At 46.4% G+C, this 24934-nt stretch overlaps 1 pseudogene; it reads left to right on the top strand.

Annotated features, from left to right (window-relative positions):
- Nucleotides 1-3402: 3402 nt before the first annotated feature.
- Nucleotides 3403-24934, top strand: part of LOC139239569 (zinc finger protein 271-like) — a 55219-nt pseudogene continuing 33687 nt past the window's right edge.

Below are 24934 nucleotides of genomic sequence, written 5' to 3'. Positions count from 1 at the left end.
TTCATTTTTTTATGTTCCCTGCAAGCTTACTCTCATATTCTATTTTCCTCCTATAATTACACGCTTAGTCCTCGTCTGCTGAAATTTAAATGTCTCCCAGTCCTCAAGTTTGCTGCTTTTTCTGGCCAATTTATATGCCACTTCCTTGGATTTAACACTGACCCTAACTTCCCTTGTTAGCCACGGTTGAGCCACCTTTCCTGTTTTATTTTTCTGCCAGACAGGGATGTACAATAGTTGTAATTCATCCATGTGCCATTGCCTATCCACCGTCGACCCTTTAAGTATCATTCGCCAGTTTATCCTAGCCAAACCACGTCTCATACCATTGAAGTTTCCTTTAAGTTCAGGACCCTAGTCTCTGAGTTAACTGTGTCGGTCTTCATCTTAATGAAAAATTCTACCATATTATGGTCACTCTTCCCCAAGGGGCCACGCACGACTAGATTGCTAATTAATCCTCTCTCGTTACACAAGACCCAGTCTAGGATGGCCTGCTCTCTAGTTGGTTCCTCGACATATTGGTCTCGAAAACCATCCCTTATACACTCCAGGAAATCCTCCTCCACAATATTGCTACCAGTTTGGTTAGCTCAATCAATATCTAGGTAAAAGTTATCCATGTTAACTGCTGTACCCTTATTGCATGCATCCCTAATTTCCTGTTTGATGCCATCCTCAACCTCTCCACTATTGTTTGGTGGTCTGTACACAACCCCAACTAACATTTTCTTAATTTGGTCTTTCGCAGCTCTACCCATATAGATTCCACATCATCCCAGCTAATGTCCTTCCTTACTATTGCATTAACCTCCTCTTTAACCATTAACACTACCCCACCTTTTTTTCCTTTCTGGCTATCCTTCCTGAATATTTAATGTTTTGATGTTTTGTTTCCAGCCTTGGTTACCCTGGAGCCATGTCTCAGTAATCCCAATTTATCAGATAGCTATCTGTGCAGTTAATTCGTCCACCTTATTACGAATGCTTCTCGCTTTGAGACTCACAGCTTTCAGGATTTTTTTTATAACACTCTCTGTCCTTTTCGAATTATGTTGTAATGTGGCCCTTTTTGATGCAGAATGAAATCCACAGGCAATTACCAGAAATTGACAGGTACAGGATAAAATCCATGCTTTCGTGTCAGAAACTAACATACAGAGTAAAACCCTCATCCACATACTAGAGATGGACAGATTAGAGTAAAATCCACATTCCCATACCAGACACCCACTATATAAGAATATAAGAACTTAAGAAATAGGAGCAGGAGTAGGCCATACGGCCCCTCGAGCCTGCTCCACCATTTAATACGATCTTGGCTAATCCGATCATGGACTCAGGTCTACCTCCCTGCCCACTCCCCATAACCGCTGATTCCCTTATCGGTTAAGAAACTGTCGATCTCTGTCTTAAATATATTCAATGTCCCAGCTTCCACAGCTCTCTGAGGCAGCGAATTCCACAGGTTTACAACCCTCTGAGAGAAGAAATTCCTCTTCACCTCAGTTTTAAATGGAGGCCCCCTTATTCTAAGATTATGCCCCCTAGTTCTAGTCTCCCCAATCAGTGAAAACATCCTCTCTACTGCCACCTTGTAAAGCCCCCTCATAATCTTATACATTTCAATAAATCACGTCTCATTCATTCTTCTGAATTCAATGAGTAGAGGCCCAACCCCCTCAACCTTTTCTCATAAGTCAACCCCTCATCTCTGAAATCAACTGACTGAACCTTCTCTCAACGTCCTCCAAAGCAAGTATATCCTTTCATAAATATGGAAACCAAAACTGCATGCAGTATTCCAGGTGTGGCCTCACCAATTACTTGTATAATTGTAACAAGACCTCCCTGCTTTGATACTCCAACCCCTTTGCAATAATGGCCAAGATTGCATTGGCCTTCCTGATCACCTGCTGTACCTGCATACGAACCCCTTGTGTTTCATGCACAAGTACCCCAAGTCCTGTTGTACTGCAGCACTTTTCAATCTTTCTCCATTTAAATAATAACTTGCTCTTTGATTTTTTTTCTGCCATAGTGCATGACCTCAAAGTTTCCAACATTATACTCCATCTGCCAAATTTTTGCCCACTCACTTAGTCTATCTGTGTCCTTTTGCAGATTATGTGTGTCCTCCTCACACATTGCTTTCCCTCCCATCTCTATATTGCCAGCAAACTTGGCTACGTTACAGTCGGACCCTTCTTTCAAGTCGTTAATATAGATTGTAAATAGTTGGGGTCCCAGCAATGATCCCTGCGGCACCCCACTAGTTACCGATTGCCAACCCGAGAATGAACCATTTACCCCAACTCTCTGTTTTCTGTTAGTTAGCCAATCCTCTATCCATGCTAATATATTACCCCAAGCCCCGTGAACTTTTATCTTGTGCAGTAACCTTTTATGTGGCACTTTGTCAAATGCCTTCTGGGAGTCCAAATACACCACACCCACTTTATCCACCCTGTTCGTTACATGCTCAAAGAATTCCAGCAAATTTGTCAAACAGGACTTCCCCTTCATAAATCCATTCTGATTCTGCCTGACCGAATTATGCTTTTCCAAATGTCGTGCTAATGCTTCTTTAAGAATGAACTCTTCAACATTTTCCTATCCACAGATGTTAGGTTAACTGGTCTATAGTTTCCTGCTTTTTGTCTGCCTCCTTTTTAACCGAGTGCGGCTCTCGGTCCCCGGGCAACGCCCAGTGCGGCTCTCGGTCCCCGGGCAACGCCGAGTGCGGCTCTCGGTCTCCGGGCAACACCGAGTGCAGCTCTCGGGCGCTGGGCAACACCGAGTGCGGCTCTCGGGCCATGAGTCAGAGCCACTGGGCCCGGCACCAGCAACCCTTGGGGGCAGCACCTCCCCCACACCAGGAAAACAACAACTTACATTTATACAGCAGGCCCAGCAATTCCCAGACGCTCTGTATCAGGTGGGCGCTGGATGTGGAAGTCACTCACTGGCCTCCTGTGTGGGTCTGGTTGTTGCATCAGTTTGAGCTGGATGGAGAGTGGGGAGAAGCTGCTGGGTTTCACCCCCTGTACTTTTGGGCCCAGTGGGACCAACAATTTCCCATGTGGGCCTGTCGAGGGAGGTGGGTTCCCTTCTCTGTCGGACATCAGTGACCCAGATGTGTTTTTACGATAATCCGGTAGCTTTCATGGTCACTTTTTTCTAGTGCAGGCCCCACAAATGACCAGATTCATTAAGCTCAATTTCACAACCGCCTTTGTGTTTTTGTGGGTTCTCTCTCACACTCCCTTTTTCCTGTTTGAAATTCACTTTACAGGGTGTTAAAAGGGAAGGAGTTGTAGACTGGAAGCTCAAACCAAATATCACCTCAAGATCTGACAGTCACTCGCTACATCGGGACTGGAATATCATCAGCTTTTGACCATGGAAGCAGAAGGCACGGTTCACAGAGGGGAGAAACGGTACATGTGCTCTGTGTGTGGACAAGGCTTCAGCCGATCATCCAACCTGGAGAAACACAAGTGCAGTCACACTGGGGAGAAACCTTGTAAATGTGGGGATTGTGGGAAATGATTCAACTGCCCGTCCCAGCTGGAAACACATCAGCGAGTTCACACTGGGGAGGGACCGTTCACCTGCTCCAACTGTGGGAAGGGATTAATTCATTCATCCGACCTGCTGACACACCAGCGAGTTCACACTGGGGAGAGGCCGTTCACCTGCTCCGACTGTGGGAAGGGATTCACTACATCATCCAACCTGCTGAGACACCAGCGAGTTCACAAGTGACGGCAGGTGTTGGATTCTGTTGTTAACCGCATCCTGGACTGCATTGTCTTCATTTTGATTGTTGGGGTTTATAACTCCTGTAACGCTGATAATAACTCCTGTAACTGGACTGGAGTTTAATATTTGGGATACAGACGCATAAATTATTGTTGCTTCCAACACATTGCTGTGGATTTTTGTCTTTCACACCTGAGGATTTAGCATCACTGGATTAGAGCTGAGAAAGGACAATCTGTGGGGAGGATCTTACATGGGGAACAGAACTTCAGCCTGGACACAGTCCTTCAGGGCCACACTGAGATCACCACATTCTCCTGAACTCTAATGTGTATAGGCCCAACCTACTCAACCTATCGTCATAAGTCAACCCCCTCATCTCCGGAATCAACTCTGGAATCTGCAGCTGACATGAACAAGGACCTGAGGCTTATTAAAAGACACATATTTAATTACAGACAAGGTTACACTGCGTGAAATGTTCAGTTAGAACATGAGAATAAAAGAAATATGAGCTGGAGTAGGCCATTTGGCCCCTCGGGCCTGCTCCGCCATTCAATAAGATCATGGCTGATCTGATCATGGACTCCACTTCCCTGCCCACTCCCATAACCCTTTACTCCCTTATCGCTCAAAAATCTGTCTATTTCCGCCTTAAATATATTCAAAGACCCAGCCTCCATTGCTCTCCTGGGCAGAGAATTCCATAGATTTACAACCCTCCGAGAATAAATTCCTCGTCTCAGTTTTAATTGGGTGGCCCCTTATTCTAAGACTGTGTCCCCTAGTTTTAGTTTCCCATATAAGTGGAAATATCCACTCTGCATCCACCTTGTCAAGCCCCCTCATTATCTTATGTTTCGATAAAATCATATCTCATTCTTCTGAACGCCAATGTGTTTAGGCCCAACTTACTGAAGCTATCTTCATAAGTAAATCCCCTCATATCCAAATCAACCAAGTGAACCTTCTCTGAGCTGCCTCCAATGCAAGTATATCCTACCTTAAATACGGAGACCAAAATACTGAGTCCATTACAGGCAAAATGCCAAGCAAACCAGCAGCACACTGGCACCTTAACAGTGTGTCATTGGCCTACAGGCTTTTCTTAAATAGATTTGCTAAGTGGATATAAACTTAAACCTGGTTTGCAGGCGTGATGCTCTATTCACATATTGAGGGTAGAAGAGATGCTGTGGGGCACATGCTAAGCCAGTAGCTGAAAGTGATTAACAGACTGGTTTTGTGTTTAGTGATTCCAGGGGTGTTACCAATACCAGCAAAATCGAAGCCCATGGAATAACAGGGACAGTGGCAGCATGGATATGCAAATGCCGAAGTGACACAAACAGGAGTTTAGTTTTGTTTTCAGACTGGAGGAAGTGAAACTTAACATAGAAAAGTTTAAAAGTGATACATTTTGGGAGGAAGAAAGAGGAGAGGAAATATAAAGTAAAGGGTACAATTGTAAAGGGGTGCGTGAACAGAGGGACCCAGGAGTAAATGTGCACCAATCACTGAAGGTGGCAGCACTGGTTGAGAAAGTGGTTACAAAAACATACGGGATCCGAGGCTTCATGAAAAGAGGTATAGAGTACAGAAGTGTGATATTATGTTGAATCTGCATAAAACTCTGGTTCGGCCTCAACTGGAGTATTGTGTGCAGTTCTGGGTCATCATCATCATAGGCAGTCCCTCGGATCGAAGAAGACATGCTTCCACTCTAAAAATGAGTCCTTAGGTGGCTGAACAGCCCAATATGAGAGCCACAGTCCCTGTCACAGATGGAACAGATAGTCGTTGAGGGAAGGGGTGGGTGGGACAGGTTTCCCGCACATTCTTTCTGATGCCTGCGGTTGATTTCTGCATGCTCTCGGCGATGAATCTCGAGGTGCTCAGCACCCTCCCGGATATTCTTCCTCCACTTAGTGCGGTCTTTAGCAGGGTGTCAGTGGGGATGTTGCACTTTATCAGGGAGGCTTTGAGGGTGTCCTTGTAAGGTTTCCTCTGCCGCACCTTTGGCTCATTTGCTGTGAAGGAGTTCTGAGTAGAGTGCTTGCTTTGGGAGTTTTGTGTCTGGCATGCGAAAAATGTGGCCTGTGCAGTGGAGCTGATCAAATGTGGTCCGTGCTTCAATGCTGGGGATGTTGGCCTGGCCGACGACGTTGGTGCGTCTGTCCTCCCGGGGGATTTGTAGGATCTTGCGGAGACATCGTTGGTGTTATTTCTCCAGCACCTTGAGGTGTCTACTGTACATAGTCCATGTCTCTGAGGGTGGATATTACTGCAGCCCTGTAGACCATGAGCTTGCTGGTAGATTTGAGGGTGTGGTCTTCAAACACTCTTTTCCTCAAGCGTCCGAAGGCTGCACTGGAGGCGGTGTTGAATCTTGTCATCAATGTCTGCTTTTGTTGATAACAGGTTCCCGAGTTATGGAAAATGGTCCACGTTTTCCAGGGTCGCGCCATGGATTTTTATGACTGCGGGGTGGGGGATGAGTGAAGGGAGTGCTGTGCGGCAAGGACAGGCTGGTGGAGGACCTCGGACTTACAGATGTTTAGTGTAAAGCCCATGCTTTGCTACGCCTCAGTAAATACGTCGACTATGACTGGGAGTTCAGCCTCTGTATGTTTACAGACCCAGGTATTGTCCGTGTATGGTAGCTCAACGACAGAGATTGGGGTGGTCTTGGACCTGGCCTGGAGACGACGAAGGTTGGACAGGTTCCCACTGGTTCTGTCGTTTAGTTCCACTCCAGCGAGGAGCTTGTTGACTGAACTGGAGCAATTCTGGCTTCCGCATTTTAGTAAGTATGCAAACGCCTTTTGAGAGCGTGCAGAAAAGATTTACGAGAATGATTCCAGGGATGAGGGACTTCAGTTACGTGGATAGTCTGTAGAAGTTGGGATGTTCTCAAAAAAAAGAAGATTGATAGGAGATTTGACAGAGTTGTTCTAAATCAAGAGGGGTCTGGACAGAATAGATATAGTGGGATCAGTCGAAGCTCTTGCAGATAGCCGGCATAGGCTCGATGGGCCAAATGGCCTCCTTCCCTGTTGTAACCAGTCTCTGATTCTATGATGATGAAAAATGTGTTGCCCAGGATGCTCCATCTCCCGGGCACTGGGACCCAGTTGGGAACAGAGATTCTGAAGCCCCGCCCACTCTCTGTTCCTGACCAAGATGGCCGTGCATGCGCGCTGATCCCGCCATGTGCAAAAAGGTGGCCTGTGAACCTGCTTCCCTGGGCCTGTCACCACAGGGCCTGTGGGATCTAATTCGGGGCCTTGAGATTTATTCTGTATCTAAGCCGTGCTGTACCTGCCCTGGGATTGTTTGATGAGATAGTGTAGAGGGAGCTTTACTCTGAATCTAATCAGTGCTGTACCTGCTCTGGTAGTGTTCGACCGGACAGTGTAGATGAAGCGTTTTAATACATACGAAAATGACGGACAGGTAAAGACCATCTGGTCCAATAAGCCTGTCCCACACAATTGCGATATATCACAGCGTTTACACTCCACTCCACCCGAGTTCATGTGATCTCCTGAGAGAGGCAAAACAAACAGATTTAAAAAAACCTAGGACAATTTGGGAAAATAAAATCTGGGAAATTCCTCACCAACCCATCTAAGCGATGGAAACTAGTCCAGGAGATCACTCTGGCCATTAAATTCCCTGCAGTACCTACCTTCTGTAAGTGTTAATCTCCGCCGCAGCCAGAAACAAATCCAGCTTTTTCTTGAAGGAATTCAGTGAGTCTGCATCCACCACATGAGAGGGCAGCTTGTTCCAGAGGTCTACTGTTCTCTGGGAAAAGAACCACCTCCTGATGTCTAACCTGGATCTAGCTTTGTACAACTGAAATTTGTGTCCCTGGTCCTGCCTCACCTACTTAATTGAAATAAACGGTCAGCTGGAACACTCTCTTTCACTTTCATTATCTTATAAACCGCAATCATATCGCCCTAAGTCTACGCTGCTCTCAGGTAAAGAGTCCCAACTCTTTTAACCTATCTTCATAACTAAGATGCTTTAGACTTGGAATTAATCGAGTGACCATTTCCAGAACCTCAATATCACCCATCATGTGAGGAACTGGACACAGTATTCCAAGTGTGGCCTGACTTAGGTCTTGTATAAGGACAAAACAGTACTCCTCGTCTTATACTCAATTGTCCTTTCGATACACCCTAACACCCTATTTGCTCTAACTGTCGCTACACTGCATTGCTCGTGTACCTTTAAGGATGTATTCACTAGAATGTCTAAATCTCTTTCTATCTCCACCATCTTTAATGCCTTTCCCTGGAGGGTGTATGAATGTTGAGCATTCGCCCTGCCCACATACATAACACTGAACTTATATAAGTTATACATCATTTTCCAGTCATGAGGCCAGTGTCCCAACACTTTAAGATCTGCCTGAATCAGACGAGCCTCTTCTACAGTTCGAGCACTCGCACAGATCTTGGTATCATTTCAAATTTGTGCCCCCAATCCCAAAATCCAGATTATTAATAAAAATAGTAAAAAGCAACAGTCCCAAAACTGAACCCTGCAGGACACCACTGGTGCCCAGTCTCGAAACAGATCCAAATCCATCTGTAACTGCTCTTTACTTACATCATGCCAGACAGTTCTGTATCCAGCTCAATATATTTCACTAATACCAGAGGCTCCGATCTTATCGAGAAGCCTTTTGTGTGGTACCTTGTCAAAAGGTTTTTGGAAATTTAAATAGACAATGTCTAGTGGGCTTCCCTCATCCACTAACATTGTAACTTCTTCAAAAAATACAATTAGAGTTGTGAGACATGAACATTACTTTTATGAAGCCATGTTGGCTTTCCCTAATATGTCCCTCCCTATCCAAGTATTCATATATTGCATCCCTTATGATTCTTTACAGCATCTTACCTATTACTGATATTAAGCTGATGGGCCTATAGTTACCCAGGTCTACCTTGTCACGTTGTTTTAAAAATGGGGACGACTCTAGCCTCCTTCTTATCTGTCTGAACCACTCCAGAGTGCAGTGAGCTATTAATCATACATGCCAGAGGCTCACACAGCACATGTCCCATCTCCCGGAGGACCCTCACACAGCACATGTCCCATCTCCCGGAGGACCCTCACACAGCACATGTCCCACCTCCCGGAGGACCCTCACACAGCACATGTCCCATCTCCCGGAGGACCCTCACACAGCACATGTCCCATCTCCCGGAGGACCCTCGGATGGCTGCTCTATATATTTTTAAGTTCTTAATATTTTCTTAAACAATATTCATATCTATGTTAATGTTACTGAGAAAAACTAGTATTATTAAATTCTAATATTTGAGCATGATCTTCAAGGGTAAAAACTGATGCAAGGTACTCACTAATATTCCCGCCATACTCAGTGAGACCTTTGTAACCTGTCCTTGGACACCCTTCAGTGTCCCAAAACAGTCTTTAATAGTTATCTGACTCATTACATAAACAAAAAAGGCTCTTCCCATGACTGCCACAGTTGCCTACAATTCTTTTTTCAAAATAACCTTTTTGCTGATCGAATAGCAGCTTTCGTTTTCTTTAGTTCTTTGTATTCAACGCTATTTATTTGAGTGTTAAATTTCTTTAATTTATAGAGACATTTCTGTTTACATGTTATTTGTCTTTGTACAGAGCCAGTCAGCCACCTTGGCTTTTTCTTACCACATCTGCATCTTTAGATTTTGGGTATGTTAGTTTTCCACATTTCAATTCTGAAATACGTTCTATTTATATTCAACATCGGTCACATCACCACCGAGAAGGGTTAGTCAATTTACCTGTTGCAAGTCCTCTGCCATTTTGGAGAAGTTTGCCCTTCTGAAATGCGGTGCGAGTTGCAGGTTCTCAGTCACTTTGGTAATCCGGCCAATTGCGACCCGACAATGTGATCACTGTTGCCCAGATGTTCCCCCAAACGGAGGCCTGATAGGAGGTCAGGCTCACTGCTAAACACCACATTCAATATATCATTTACCCAAGTTCCTTCATTAACATGTTGAGTCAGGAAACATTCCTGTATATTTTCAATAAATAAGAACATAAGAAATAGGAGCAGGAGTAGGCCAAAAGGCCCCTTGATCCTGCTCCGCCGTTCAATAAAATCATGGCTGATCCGATCATGGACTCAGCTCTACTTCCCTGCCCGTTCCCCATAACCCCTTATCCCCATATCGTTTAAATATATTTAAGACAGAAATAGACAGTTTCTTAATGTCCCAACTTCCACAGCTCTCTGAGGCAATGAATTCCACAGATTCACAACCCTTTGAGAGCAGAAATTTTTCGTCTTCTCAGTTCTAAATGGGCGGCCCCTTATTCTAAGATCAAGCCATCTAGTTATAGTCTCCCCTATCAGTGAAAACATCCTCTCTGCAACCACCTTGTCAAGCCCTGTCATAATCTTATATGTTTCTGTAAGATCACCTCTCATTCATAGTAACATAGAAAATCGGTGCAGGAGTAGGCCATTCGGCCCTTCGAGTCTGCACCCCCATTCAATAAGATCATGGCTGATCACTCCCTCAGTACCCCTTTCCTGCTTTCTCTCCATACCCCTTGGTCCCTTTAGCCGTAAGGGCCATATCTAACTCCCTCTTGAATATATCCAATGAACTGGCATCAACAACTCTCTGCGGCAGGGAATTCCACAGGTTAACAACTCACTGAGTGAAAAGGTTTCTCCTCATCTCAGTCCTAAATGACCTACCCCTTATCCTAAGACTGTGTCCCCTGGCTCTGGACTTCACCAACATTGTGAACATTCGATCCGCATCTATCCTGTCCTGTCAGAATCTTTTATGTTTCTATGAGATCCCCACTCATCTTTCTAAATTCCAATGTATAAAGGCCCAGGTGATCCAATGTCTCCTCATATGTCAGTCCTGCCATCCTGGCAATCAGTCTGGTGAATCTTCGCTGCACTCCCGCAATAGCAAGAACGTCCTTCCTCAGATTAGGAGACCAAAGCTGAACACAATATTCCAGGTGAGACCTCACCAAGGGCCTGTATAACTGCAGTAAGACCTCCCTGCTTCGTTACTCAAATCCCCTAGCTATGAAGGCCAACATATAATTTGCCTTCTTCATCGCCTGCTGAACCTGCATGCCAACTTTCAATGACTGATGAACCATGAAAGCCAGATCTCGTTGCACCTCCACTTTTCCTAATCTGCCATCATTCAGAATATTCTGTCTTCGCGATTTTGCCCCCAAAATGGATAACCTCACATTTATCCACATTATACTGCATCTGCCATGCATTTGCCCACTCACCTAACTTGTCCAAGTCAACCTGCAGTCTTTTAGCGTCCCCCTTACCGCTCACGCTGCCACCCACTTTAGTGTCATCTGCAAACTTGGAGATATTACACTCAATTCCGTAATCTAAATCATTAATGTATATTGTAAAGAGCTGGTCTCCCAGCACTGAGCCCTGCGGCACTCCACTGGTCACTGCCTGCCATTTAGAAAAGGACCCGTTTATCCCGACTCTCTGCTTCCGGTCTGCCAACCAGTTCTCTAACCACGTCAGTATATTACCCCCAATACCATGTGCTTTGATTTTGCACACCAATCTCTTGTGTGGGGCCTTGTCAAAAGCCTTTTTAAAGTCCAAATACATGACTTCCACTGGTTCTCCTTGTCCACACTACTAGTTACATCCTCAAAAAATTGCAGAAGATTTGTCAAGCATGATTTCCCCTTCATAAATCCATGCTGACTTGGACTGATCCTGTCACTGCGTTCCAAATGCGCTGCTATTTAATCTTTAATAATTGATTCCAACAATTTCCCCAATACTGATATCAGGCTAACCCATCTATAATAAACCGCTTTCCCTCTCCCTCCCTTTTTAAAAAGTGGTGTTACATTAGCTACCCTCTAGTCCATAGGAACTGATCCAGAGTCGATAGACTGTTGGAAAATGATCACCAATGCATCTACTATTTCTAGGGCCACTTCCTTAAATACTCTGGGATACAGACTATCAGGCCCTAGGGATTTATCGGACTTCAATCCCATCAATTTCCCTAACACAATGTCCAACCTAATATGGATATCCTTCAGATCCTCCTTCTCACGAGGCACTCTGTCCACTAGTACTTCCAGAAGGTTATTTGTGAAGACAGAACCGAAGTATTTGTTCAATTGGTTTGCCATTTCTTTGTTCCCCATTATCAATTCACCTGAATCCGACTGCAAGGGACCTACGTTTGTCTTCACTAATCTTTTTCTCTTCACATATCTATATAAGCTTTTGCAGTCAGTTTTTAATGTTCCCTGCAAGCTCAATTCCCCCCCCCCCGCCCCCTGAATTAAAGCCTTTGTCCTCCTCTGCTGAATGCTAAAGTTCTCCCAATCCTCAGGTTTGTTGCTTTTTCTGGCCAATTTATATGCCGCTTCCTTGGATTTAACACTATCCTTAATTTCCTTTGTTCGCCACGGTTGAGCCACCTTTCCCGTTTTATTTTTACTCCAGGCAGGGATGTACAATTGCTGGAGTTCATCCATGTGATCGTTAAATGTTTGCCACTGCCTATGCATCGTCAAACCTTTAAGTAGTCTATTTGAGCCTATTCACGCATCAAACCATCGAAGTTACCTTTCCTTAAGTTCGGGACCTTAGTTTCTGAATTAAGTGTGTCACTCTCCATCATAATAAAGTATTCTACCATGTTATGGTCACTCTTCCCCAAGGGGCCTCGCACAACAACATTGCTAATTAGTCCCTTCACATTACATATCACCCAGTCTAGGATGGCCAGCTCCCTAGTTGGTTCCTCAACATATTGGTCTCGAAAACCATTCCTAATATACTCCAGGAAATCCTCCTCCACCGCATTGCTACCAGTTTGGTTAGCCGAATCTATATTTAGATTAATGTCGCCCATGATAACTGCTGTACCTTTATTGCATGCATCCCTAATTTCTTGTTTGATGCTGTCCCCAACCTCACTACTATTGTTTGGTGGTCTGTACACAACTCCCTCTAGCGTTTTCTGCCTTTTGGTATTCCGTAGCTCCACCCATACCGATTCCACATCATCGAAGCAAATGTCCTTTCTTACTATTGCATTAATTTCCTCTTTATCTAACAATGCCGCCCTGCCTCCTTTTCCTTTCTGTCTACCCTTCCTAAATGTTGAACACCCCTGGATGTTGACTTCCCAGCCTTGGTCACCCTGCAGCCATGTCTGCGTGATGCCAATTACATCATACCAGTTAATTGCTATCTGCGCAGTTAATTCGTCCATCTTATTCCGAATACTCCTCGCATTGAGGCACAGAGCCTTCAGGCTTGTCTTTCTAACACACTTTGCCCCTTTAGAATTTTGCTGTAATGTGGCCCTTTTTGCCTTCAGTTTCTCTGCCCTCCACTTTTACTTTTCTTCTTTCTATCTATCTTTTGCTTCTGCCCCCATTCTGCTTCTCTCTGTCTCCCTGAATAGGTTCCCATCCCCCTGCCATATTAGTTTAACTCCTCCCCAACAGCACGAGAAAACACTCCCCCTATGACATTGGTTCCAGCCCTGCTCAGGTGCAAACCGTCCAGTTTGTACTGGTCCCACCTCCTCCAGAACCGGTTCCAATGTCCCAGGAATTTGATTCCCTCCCTTTTGTACAACTCCTCAAGCCACTATTCATCTGAGCTATCATGATATTCCTACTCTGACGAGCACGTGGCACTGGTAGCAAACCTGAGATTACTACTTTTCAGGGAGCATTATTCTGTATTTAACCCATGTTGTCCCTGTACTGGGAGTGTTTGATGGGACAGTGTAGAGGGAGCTTTATTCTGTATCTAACCCATGTTGTACCTGTACTGGGAGTATTTGATGGGTTATTGAAGAGGGAGCCTTACTATTTATGTAACCCATGTGGTAGGTGTCCCGAGATTGTTTAATGGGGCATTGTAGAGGGAGCTTCACTCAGCATGTAACCTCTGCTGTATGTGTTTGGGAATGTTTGATGGGACAGTATAAAGGGAGCTTCACTCTGCACCTAACCCGTGCTGTACCTGCCCTGAGAGTGTTTGATGAGACAGTGTAGAGGGAGCTTTACTCTGTATCTAACCCTTGCTGCAACTGTCCTGGGAATTGGACAGTGCAGAGGGAGCTTGACTCTGTATCCAACCCGTGCTGTATTTGCCCCTGAGTGTGTTTAGTGGGACAGTGCAGAAGTAGCTTTCCTCTATATCCAACGTGTGATATACCTGCCTGAGTGTTTGATGGGGCAGTTTAGAGGCAGCTTTACTCTGTATGTAGCCCAGGCTGCAACTATCCTGGGGTTGTTTGGTTTGACAGCATTGAGTGAGCTTTACCCTATATCTAACCCGTGCTGTACCTGCCTGGGAGTGTTTTATGGGACATTGTAGAGAGAGCTTTACTCTGTATCTAACACGTGCTGTACTTGCCCTGGGAGTGTTTAGTGGGACACTGTAGAGGGAACTTTACTCCGTATCCAACAGGTGTTGCACCTGCCCTGAGACTGTTTGATGGGACAGTGTAGAGGGAGCTTTATTCTCTACCTAACCCGTGCTGTAGCTGTCCTGGAAATGGTTGATGGGAAAGTGTAGAGGGAACTTTACTTTGTATCTAACCCGTGCTGTACCTGCCCTGGTAGTATTGATGGGACAGTGTAGAGGAGCTTTACTCTGTATCTAACCCGTGTTGTACCGGCCGTGGGACTGTTGGATGGGACAGTTCAGAGGGAGCTTAACTGTGTATCTAATCCGTGCTGTTCTTGTCCTGGGAATGTTTGACAGGACAGTTTAGAGGGAGCTTTACTCTGTGTGTGAAGCGTGCTGTACCTACCCTGGGAGTGATTGATGGGCAGTGCAGTGGAAGCTTTGCTCTGCATCTAACCCGTGCTGTATCTGCCCTGGGGGTGATTATTGGGATAATGCCGAGGGAACTATACTCTGTATCTAACCCATGTTGTACCTGTACTGGGAGTATTCGCTGTGACAGTGTAGAGGGAGCCTAACTATGCACGGAACCCGTGCGGTAAGTGCCCTAGGATTGTTTGATGGGCCAGCGTCGAGGGAGCTTTACTCTGTATTTCACCAGTGCTCTACCTGGTCTGGGAGTGATTCATCGTAAAGTGTAGACAGAGTTCTGTACCAAACCCGAGCAGTTCCTGCCATGTGAGTGTTTGATGGGACAGTGTAGAGGGAGCTTTACTCTATATCTAACCCCTGCTGTACCTGCCCTGGGAGTTTTTGATGGGAAAGTTTAGAAGGAGCTTTATTCTGTATCTAACCCATGTTGTACCTGTACTGGCAGTTTTTGATGGGACAGTGCAGATAGAGCCTTACTTTGTATGTAACCCATGCGTTAGCTGCCCTGGTTGTGTCTGATGGGACAGTATAAAGGGAGCTTTAATCTGTATCTAACCCGTGCTGCATCTGCCTGGGAGTGTTTGATGGGACAGTGTTCAGGGAGCTATACTCTGTATCTAACTCATGCTGTACCTGCTCTCGGAGTGTTTGATGGGACAGTATAGAGCGAGCTTTATTTGTATGTAACCTGTGCTGTACATGCCTGGGGGTGTTTGATGAGACAATGTAGAGGGAACTTTACTCTGTATCTACCCCTTACTGTACCTGTACCGGGAATTGGACTGACTAGAGGGAGCTTTACTCTGTATCTAACCCCGTTCTATATTTGCCCCTGGGAGTGATTGATGAAACTGTGCAGAAGGAGCTTTACTCTGTATCAAACCCAAGTTGCAACTACCCTGTGGTTGGTTGGTTTGACAGCATTGAGTGAGCTTTACCCTATATCTAACCCGTGCTGTACCTGCCCTAGGGTTGTTTGATGCAACAGTGCAGAGGGAGCTTTACTCCGCATTTAACCCATGTTGTACCTGTCCTCGGAATGTTTGATGGGACAGCGTAGAGGGTGCTTTACTGTGTATCTAACCCGTGCTGTTCCTGTGCTGAGAGTATCTAATGGGATACTGTAGACAGAGCTTTAATCTGTATATGACCCGTGCTGTACCTGCCACGAGAGTGTGCGATGGGACATTGTAGAGGGAGCTTTAATCTGTAGCTAACCCGTGCTGTACCTGCCCTGGGAGTGTTTGATGGGATAGTGTAGAGGGAGCTTTACTCTGTATCTAACATGTGCTGTACCTGCTCTGGTAGTGTTTGATGGGACAGTGTAGAGGGAGCTAGTCTCCGTAGCTAACCCGTGCTGTACCTGCTCTGGGAGTGGTGATGTGAACCTAGCTGTGTCCATTCTCATTCTTGTTGAAGATGTTGGATCTTCTCCCCTGTTTGGACCTTCAGCCATGGCGGTGACAGGCGTTCCCAGGTTCTGATGCTCTGTAATAAATATAATATTAATAGGAGGGTTAGAGGGAAATATTAAAATGGGAAGGAGGACATTGCCTTGTTGATACCCAGTCCCTCCTCCCCCACCAGTACAACAGCGGTTAGCTCTGGGATTGAGCTTTTCCCGAGTGTTACAATCAACTCTCTACATCAGGTGTGACACAGACAGCTGCCCAGTGAAATCCAGTGAGTCCCACTGATCTCCACAACCCAGTTCCAGACGGGCTCCCGTCGGCCGAGACTCCGCACTGGGAGCGACCATTGGTGAGATTTACTCACAGTGCAGGCCCAAACCATTATTCCCGAGGTAGGGAATATTCAGCAGGGAAATGTGGAGCGGGTGATCATTGATAAATTAAATGATCCTTTACTCAGTTTTACATAGTCTGGCATAAGAACAGAAGAAATAGGAGGAGTAGGCCATCTGGCCCCTCAAGCCTGCTCCGCCATTTAATGGCGGTATTGTATTATTTTTATTCACAGATTTGTGTTTAATATTTTTGAGTTGGGATATTAATTTATGGCATTTTATGAATATTATATATATCCACATACACAACATATAGCTGGGTGTAATTCCTCTGGTCTCTATGGGCAGTGATATTGTCCGTGTGTTCAGGGAGATGTGAACTGGTTGCTGCTTCGATTTGAATATATTGACCATATCTCATGGTGTCAGCATCCGACTAATGAATTCCACTGGGCGGGCCACATTTCTCACATGCCCGACACAAGACTCCCAAAGCAACCGCTCTACTCGGAACTCCTTCACGGCAAACGAGCCCAAGGTGGACGGAGGAAACGTTTGAAAGACAACCTCAAAGCGTCCTTGATGAAATGCAAGATCACCACCGACACCTGGGAGTCCCTGGCCAAAGACCGCCCTAATTGGAGGAAGTGCATCCGGGAGGGCGTTGAGCACCTCGAGTCTCGTTGCTTAGAGCATGCAGAAATCAAGCTCAGGTAGCGGAAGGAGCGTGCGGCAAACCAGCGCCACCCACCCCTTCCCTCAACCACTGTCTGTCCCACCTGTGACAGAGACTGTGGTTCTCATATTGGACTCACTTTTAGAGTGGAAGCAAGTTTTCCTCGATTCTGACGGACTGTCTGCGATGATGAAGAATGAGCACTTTAGGGGGTGAGGACATTTCCCACTGTCCCACTGATAACATAATGTAGAATGAATTGTGTACCTTCCCAGTCAGGGGATACATAACATTGATTTGTTTCATTATCTTTAGGTGTCTTACAATCTCAAGACACCATAAATATATAACTGGTAGAGTTAGCTGCTGTTTTACAATCACAATTCTCAACTTGTGCTTGTGCAGACACACGCTCATGCACGTTAACTGTCAACGTCCTTTCCCCACAGTGGAAATGCAAGCGATTCAGTCTCGAATCAGGAATTTCTCCAAACAGTTGTTGAAGTTATTCTCTGGCATTAATTTGTGAGGAGTTAGGAAATGAACAACAGGGTTTTGGAAGAGTGCAAGTTTAAGGGGGGTGTAAGAAGGGACACCGGCCAGGAGAATGATGGAATATTCATGTCTAGAGGTAGCAAAGGCAGACATAAGGTTTCTAGCAATAGATGGTTCACCTGCTGTTGTTCCTCAGTCTGCAACCCCTGTTCACTTCCAGCTGTAGACCTTTCTCTATCACTCCATCATTTACACGAGATCTAGTTATGCGAGACAGAAAATTAGATACATATTGATAAAGTGACGTGGATTGGGACTCTCTCTGACCCTTCTCCCCAGTACCCCAGGACCAGTATGTATATGAGTCAATGGGACTCTCTCTGACCTTTCTCCCCAGTCCATCCCCAGGACCAGGTTGTATCTGAATCAATGGGACTCTCTCTGACCTTACGCCCCTATCGATGTATGGAAGCTCTTTGAATCAATAGTTTTCTCTGTTTGGTGCTCTCACAATCCTGGGCTGGTTCACCTGGTGTTGTTCCTCAGTCTACAATCCCTGTTATTTCCAGCTGTGGACCTTTCTCAAGCTCTCCTACATTCACCGGGACATCTAATCAGGAATGAAAATGAGAACAATATTATCGGTGTGAAATAGAGTGCAATGTTAACCTACCTTGTAATTACTGGTCGAAACAAAACATTGATGTAAAAATAATTCCATATTCCGCGGTTAGTGACTCCTCATATACCGGCCGTGCATTTTCCAGGAGTAGGTCACATATTAAAGATACAAACATAGAAAATAGGTGCAGGAGCAGGCCATTCGGCTGTACTAGCCTGCACCGCCATGCAATAAGATCATGGCTGATCATTGAACCACAGTACCCCACCCCTGCCTTCTCTCCATAACCCTTGATCCCTTTAGCCCTAAAGGCCACATCTAACTCCCTTTTGGATATATCCAATGAACTGGCCTCAACAACTTTCTGTGGCAGACAATTCCACAGGTTCACAATTCTCTGAGTGAAGAAGTTTCTCTTCATCTCGGTCCTATTTGGCTTACCCCTTATCCTAAGACTATGTCCCCTGGTTCTGGACTTCCCCAACATCGGGAACAATCTTCCTACATCTAACCTGTCCAATCCAGTCAGAATGTTAAATGTTTCTGTGAGATCGCCTCTCATTCTTCAAAATTCCAGTGAGTATAAGCCTAGCCGATCCAGTCTTTCTTCATATTACAATCCTGCCATCCCCGGACTCAGTCTGGTGAACCTTCGCTGCACTCCCTCAATAGCAAACATGTCCTTCCTCAGATTAGGAAACCAAAACTGCGCAGAATACTCCAGGTGTGGTCTCACCAAGGCCCTGTACAACTGCAGTAAGACCTTCCTGCTCCTAATCTCAAATCCTCTCGCTATGAAGGCCAGCATGCTTTCTCCGCTATCTGCAATCACTGCCCATTCCTTTATATTCCTGGCTGAAGCCCATCCAGGACACACCCGCCCAGTCTCCACCTGTCTGTCTTTCCCTCGTGTTTTGCTTTCTCTCAGTGACACCTCAGGCAGAGAGAGAGCTGACAGACAATATATTCAGCTCAGACACTCAGCAACTTCGCGGGAGCGTTGGCCAGCTTTAATGACACTGATTAACAAGGGCTTTCTCCCTCCCACTGTCTGGGGCTCTCTCTGTGTCCGGACAGACAACAATGGACATCCAACTCGCTCTCAATTCCTGTCTGAGAGAGGGACCGCCCACGGTGTGTGAGGTCAGGGCCCCGCCCACACAGCGCGGGGTACATGGCCCCGCCCACCGTGTGTGAGGTCAGGACCCCGCCCACAAAGTCCCTGAGCCCAGCAGCAGGATGCTGCAATGTGAGAGAATAAAGAGAGAAGGTGCTGGGACCAGTCAGCCTGAGAGCTCAGGCAGTGTGTGTGGGGGGACAGAGAGAGAGAATGGAGCTGAGGGAATATCATTGTCATTGGCCTGACATTCAGGGGCACGGGCCTTTACCTGCTGCTGGGGGCAGTGCGGCTAAAAGATTGAGTGACAATATACAGCACTGTTTCCTGACACAACATGTTAATGCAGTAACTGGGGAAAACCAGAGATTGGATCTGGTGTTTAGTAGTGAGCCTGACCTCGGACCAGGCCTCCGTGTGGGGAACATCTGGGCAACACAAATCACATTATACCGTCCCGATTGGCCGGGAGAACCAAAGGGACTGAGACCCTGCGACACGGACCGCATTTCAGGGCAAACTTCTCCAAACTGGCAGAGGATTGTAACCCTCCTCGGTGGTGATGTGACCGATGTTGGATATAAATGGAAAGGTTTTGGAAACAAGTTTAAAAATGTGGTAAACAAATGTAGTTAAAATCAAAAGACAGAAATGTGGTAAGAAAAAGCCGAGGAGGCCGACTGGCTCTGCACAAAGATGTAAACATAAAATTTTCCACAAATTAAATAATTTAACCTCAAATAAGTAGGGTGAATACAAGGAACAACTAAAGAAAACGAAGACTGCTGTTTGATCAGGAAAAAGTCTGTGTGAATAAAAGGATTGTAGACAACAGGCCGTCATGGGCAGAGCTTGTTCAGTTATGTGCAGAGTCCGAGAACTATCAAAGTCTCTTTTGAGACACTGAAAGGTGTTCAAGGACAGGTTACACAGGACTCACTGAGTATGGCGGGAATATTAGTGAGAACTGTGCATCAGTCTTCACCCTTTAACATCATGCTCAAATATTAGAATTTATTAATAATAGTTTTATCAGCAACATTAACAGAGATAAACATGTTGTTTTAGAAAACATTCAGAACTTAAAAAGAGATAGAGCAGCCGGACTGGGGGATATCCATCCAAGGGTCCTCCGGGAGATGGGACATGTGCTGTGTGAGCCCCTCCGGGAGATGGGACATGTGCTGTGTGAGCCCCTCCGGGAGATGGGACATGTGCTGTGTGAGCCCCTCCGGGAGGTGGGGCATGTGCTGTTTGAGCCCCTTCGGGAGATGGGACATGTGCTCTGTGAGGGTCCTCTGGGAAATGGGACATGTGCTGTGTGAGGGTCCAGTGGGCGATGGGACTTGTGTTGTGTGAGCCCCTCCGGGAGATGGGACATGTGCTGCGTGAGTCCCTCCGGGAGGTGTGACATGTGCTGTGTGAGCCCCTCCGGGATGTGGGACATGTGCTGTGTGAGCACCTCCGGGAGATGGGACATGTGCTGTGTGAGCCCCTCCGGGAGGTGGGGCATGTGCTGTGTGAGCCCCTCCGGGAGGTGGGACATGTGCTGTGTGAGCCCCTCCGGGAGGTGGGGCATGTGCTGTGTGAGGGTCCTCCGGGAGATGGGACATGTGCTGTGTGAGGGTCCTCCGGGAGGTGGGATGTGTGCTGTGTGAGTGTCCGACCGGGAGATGGGACATGTGTTGTGTGAGCCCCTCCGGGAGATGGGACATGTGCTGTGTGAGCCCCTCCGGGAGGTGGGACATGTGCTGTATGAGCCCCTCCGGGAGGTGGGACATGTGCTGTGTGAGCCCCTCCGGGAGATGGGACATGTGCTGTGTGAGCCCCTCCGGGAGGTGGGGCATGTGCTGTGTGAGCCCCTCCGGGAGATGGGACATGTGCTGTGTGAGCCCCTCCGGGAGGTGGGACATGTGCTTTGTGAGCCCCTCCGGGAGGTGGGGCATGTTCTGTGTGAGGGTCCTCCGGGAAATGGGACATGTGCTGTGTGAGGGTCCTCCGGGAGGTGGGATGTGTGCTGTGTGAGTGTCCGACCGGGAGATGGGACATGTGTTGTGTGAGCCCCTTCGGGAGATGGTACATGTGCTGTGTGAGTGTCCTCTGGGCGATGGGACTTGTGTTGTGTGAGCCCCTGGCATGTATGTTTAATAGCTCACTCTGAAATAGTTCCTACAGATTGGAAGGAGGCTAATGAAGTCCCCATTTTAATAAAAATGTGACAAGGCAGACCCGGGTAACGAGAGGCCCATCAGTTTAACATCAGCAATAGGTAAGATGCTTGAAAGAATCATAAGGGATGCAATATATGAATACTTGGAAAGGGAGGGACATGTTAGGGACACCACAACCCATAATGAAGAGATCATGTGTCACAACTCTAATTATATTTTTGAAAAAGTTACAAAGTTGGTGGATGAGGGAAGCCCAGTAGACACTGTTTACTTAGATTTCCAAAACCCTTTTGTCAAGGTACCACACAAGAGGCTTCTCTATAAGATCGGAGCCTCTGGTATTAGTGAAATATATTAAGCTGGACACAGAACAGGCTGGCAGGATGTAGGTAAAGAGCAGTTATAGATGGATTTGGATCTGTTTAGAGACCAGTCACCAGTGGTGTCCTGTAGGGACCAGTGTTGGAACCGTTGCTTTTTACTATTTTTATTAATGATCTGGATTTTGGGATTGGGGGCACAATTTGCAAATTTAAAATGATATGATCTGTGTGAGTGCTCGAAATGTAGAAGAGGCTCGTCTGATTCAGGCAGATCTTAATGTGTTGGGACACTGGCCTCATGACTGGAAAATGATGTATAACTTAGATAAGTTCAGTGTTATGTATGTGGGCAGGGCAAATGCTCAACATTCATACACCCCCCAGGGAAAGGCATTAAAGATGGTGGAGATAGAAAGAGATTTAGACATTCTAGTGAATACATCCTTAAAGGTACACGAGCAATGCAGTGTAGCGACAGTGAGAGCAAATAGGGTATTGGGGTGTATCTATAGGACAATTGAGTATAAGACGTGGTGTACTGTTTTGTCCTTATACAAGACCTTAGTCAGGCCACACTTGGAATACTGTGTCCAGTTTTGGTCTCCTCACATAGTGGGTGATATTGAGGTTCTGGAAAGGGTCACTAGACTAATTCTAAGTCTAAAGCATCTTAGTTACTAAGATAGGTTAAAAGATTTGGGACTCTTTATCTTAGAGCAGTGTAGAATTAAGGCAATATGATTGAGGTTTATAAGATAATGAAGGTGAAAGAGTGTTCCAGCTGACCGTTTATTTCAATTAAATAGTTTCGGCAGGACCAGGCACACACATTTCAGTTGTACAAGGCTAGATCTAGGTTAGACATCAGGAGGTGGTTCTTTTCCCAGAGAACAGTAGATCTCTGGAACAAGCTGCCCACTCATGTGGTGGATACAGACTCACTGAATTCCTTCAAGTAAAAGCTGGATTTGTTTCTGTCTGTGGTGGAGATTAACACTTACAGTAGGTAGGTACTGCAGGGAATTTAATGGCCAGAGTGATCTCCTGGACTAGCTTCCATCGCTTAGATGGCTTGGAGAGGAATTTCATAGATTTTTTTCCCCCCAAATATCCTATTTAAAAAAAAAATCTGTATTTTTGCCTCTCCCAGGAGATCACATGGATTCGGGTGGAGTGGAGTGTATACGCTGTGATATAGCGCAAATGTGTGGGTCAGGCTTGATGGACCAGATGGTCTTTACCTCTCCGCCATTTTTCGTATGTATTAAAATGCTTCCTCTACAATGTCCCATCGAACACTACCAAAGCAGGTACAGCACGGCTTAGATACAGAATAAATCTCAGGCCCCGAATTAGAGCCCACAGGCCCCGTGCTGACAGGCCTGGATGAGCGGGGTCACTGGCCGCCATCTTGCACAGGGCGGGTTCAGGGCGCATGCGTGGCCATCTTGGTTTGGGAACAGAGAGTGGGCGGGGCTTCAGGGTCTCTGTTCCCAACCGGTTCCCAGTGCCTGGGAGATGGAGGATCCTGGGCAACACACTTTTCAACATCTTAAAATCAGAGACTGGTTACAACATGGAAGGAGGCCATTTGGCCCATCAATCCTATGCTGGCTATCTGCAAGAGCTTCTACTAATCCCACTCTATCTACTCTGTCCAGACCTCTCATGATTTTGAACACCTCTTTCAAATCTCCTCTCAATCTTCTCTGTTCTGAGAACAACCCCAACTTCTCCTGACTATCCACGTAATTGAAGTCCATCATCCCTGGAATCATTCTTGTAAAACTTTTCTGCACGCTCTCAAAAGGCCTTTGTATACTTACTAAAATGCAGAAGCCAGAATTGCTCCAGCTCCGTCAACAAGCTCCCCGCTGGCGTTGAACTAAACTACAGAACCAGTGGGAACCTGTTCAACCTTCGTCGTCTCCGGGCCAGGTCCAAGACCACCCCAATCTCTGTCACTGAGCTACCGTACGCGGACAATACTTGCGTCTGTGAACATACAGATGCTGAACTTCAAGTCATTGTCAACGTATTTACTGAGGCGTACAAAAGCATGGGCCTTACACTAAACATCTGTAAGTCCGAGGTCCTGCACCAGCCTGTCCTCGCCGCACAGCACTCCCTCCACCCACCCTACGCAGTCATCAAGATCCATGGCACGGCCCTGGACAACGTGGACCATTTCCCTTACCTCAGGAACCTCTTATAAACAAGACCAGACATTGACGACAACATTGAACACCGCCTGCAGTGCAGCCTTCGGCCGCTTGAGGAAAGGAGTGTTTGAAGACCACGCCCTCAAATCCACCACTAAGCTCATGGTCTACAGGGCTGTAGAAATACCCACCCTCAGATACATGGACTATGTACAGTAGACACCTCAAGTTGCTGGAGAAATAACACGACTTCTCCGCAAGATCCTACAAATTCCCTGGGAGGACAGCCACACCAACGTTGGCGTCGTCGGCCAGGCCAACATCCCCAGCATTTAAGCACGGACCACATTTGATCAGCTCCACTGCACAGGCCACATTGTTCGCATGCCAGACACGAGATTCCCAAAGCAAGCACTCTACTCAGAACCTCTTCACAGCAAACGAGCCAAAGGTGTGGCAGAGGAAACGTTACAAGGACACCCTCAAAGGCTCCCTGATAAAATGCAACATCCCCACTGACACCTGGGAGTCCCTGGCTAAAGACTGCCCTAAGTGGAGGAAGTGCATCCGGGAGGGCGCTGAGCACCTCGAGTCTCATCGCCGAGAGCATGCAGAAATCAACCGCAGGCATCAAAAAGAGCGTGCGGCAAACTGCCCCACCCACCCCTTCCCTCAACGACTATCTGTCCCACCTGTGACAGGGACTGTGGCTTCGTATTGGACTGTTCAGCCACCTCAGGACTCATTTTGTGAATGGAAGCATGTCTTCCTCGATCCGAGGGACTGCCTATGATGATGATGATGAACCAGAATCGGACGCAATACTCCAGTTGAGGCCGAACTAGAGTTTTACGTGGGTTCAACATAATATCCACACTTCTGTACTCTATACCTCTCTTCATGAAGCCTAGGGTCCTGTCAGTCTTTGTAACCACTTTCTCAACCTGTGCTGCCACCTTCAGTGATTGATGCAC

Source organism: Pristiophorus japonicus, chromosome 28, assembly GCF_044704955.1.
Source record: "Pristiophorus japonicus isolate sPriJap1 chromosome 28, sPriJap1.hap1, whole genome shotgun sequence".
Taxonomy (NCBI): Eukaryota; Metazoa; Chordata; class Chondrichthyes; family Pristiophoridae; genus Pristiophorus; species Pristiophorus japonicus.
This window is presented reverse-complemented; position numbering and strand designations above follow the sequence as displayed.